General features: G+C 41.4%; 1 protein-coding gene across 1 annotated transcript in view; it reads left to right on the top strand.

The window, feature by feature from the left end:
- Positions 1 to 1,460, top strand: part of cntln (centlein, centrosomal protein) — an 86,532-nt gene that overhangs the window by 66,910 nt on the left and 18,162 nt on the right. The window lies entirely within an intron of this gene.

Below are 1,460 nucleotides of genomic sequence, written 5' to 3'. Positions count from 1 at the left end.
GTGTGTGTGTGTGTGTGTGTGTGTGTGTGTGTGTGTGTGTGTGTGTGAATGCTTGCATTTCCCCCTCCCATCCTTTGTCTCTCCCAGGGCTGAGAATGAGTGATAAATTCACCCCTTAATCTCTTTCTGGATTCTTCCACATGCAGGGTTTAGGTCAATTGAATGTAACCCTTGAATAGTGACAGTGAATATCTATTAGGCTGTAAATAAAAGAATAGGATCTCCGACTGTTAGTTAATGAGCAGTGTATTCCTTAAGGGTAAACACAGCTCTCAGATCACCAAAAAGAGCTGGAGCTGCCTTCCTTCATTAGGAGGTTGACGGTGGTTAGGATTTTTCAATCTGTTCAATCAGTGCTATTCTGATTACTTTACCACGACATAGTCGTAGTAGGCCTATGAAACTGGATTTAAAATGAAACTGCACCCACTCAAATCAAAAGCAGCTGGATTAGAATATTTAAACTTTTCTTGTTTTAAAGTGTTTACCTGTTTTATCTGCGTTAGCTCTATGAGTTGATTTCCATAACCTATATTGTTTTGTTTCATCTGTATGGGTTTTAGATAATGTCTTCCTGTTGGTTTTTCCTACATGTCTCCTTTGAATTTCTGAACGTCTCTGCTCTGCTTTGTGTACACTTCATGTTGCTAACGGACAAATAGCAGCACTCCACACTCTCCAGCTGCGAGCCTCCAACCACTCATTCGCTTCTCTCCTGTGAGAACCACCACTTGCTTGGTAAACAGCACCTGGTCCACCTGTGTGAAATTAAGAGAGAGGAGTGGAGATGTTTGCCTGCAATTCCACATTGTTCGTGTGTGATTACCAGTGTTACCGTAATGCACTTGAGTGTTTTCGTATGTTTGTGTTTGTGTTCTTGTATGTGTGCACACGCTGTGCTTCTTCCTTGCTCGGCTATATATTGTGTACTGTCCAAGAGTAAGTTGTACTTTATTCTTTTTTTTTTTTTAATTTTGTTTTTGTGTACAGCAAGTTCTTCTGTCTCTAGGTTTCTTTCTCTCATCTGACCATCTATTCCAAGGTCAGCTTTTCAGCAGGCTTACAAGGGAATGATACAGAAGATTATTGCCTCGATCAATAAGCTCAAAATGAAGCAAAGGGGAGTTTACTTTATTGACTTTCTCGTGTACAGTGGCAGTTTTAACATTTAATTGTCTCTCTGTATTTAGAGCAAACTCCCATTTAGTGCCCGACAACTGTGCCATCCCAGGCCTTCCTCATCTCGCTTGCCATTCACTCGGGCACCATTTGAAACGGCCCCTCGTAGCTTAATTATTAACAGTGTTATGCTGCCCTGTTGTACGGAGAGACATTCAGAAAGCAAATAAATAAATGAATGGCTGTATTTTCAGTAGTGCACTGTCTCTGTCTCTCTCTCTCTCTCTCTCTCTGTCTCTCTCTCTCTCTGTCTCTCTCTCTCTCTCTCTCTCTCTCTCTCT

The sequence above is a fragment of the Anarrhichthys ocellatus genome, unplaced genomic scaffold, assembly GCF_004355925.1.
Source record: "Anarrhichthys ocellatus isolate YVR2014 unplaced genomic scaffold, GSC_Weel_1.0 scaffold28, whole genome shotgun sequence".
Taxonomy (NCBI): Eukaryota; Metazoa; Chordata; class Actinopteri; order Perciformes; family Anarhichadidae; genus Anarrhichthys; species Anarrhichthys ocellatus.
Note: the sequence above shows the minus strand (reverse complement) of the source record. Positions and strands in the feature narration are given on the sequence as shown.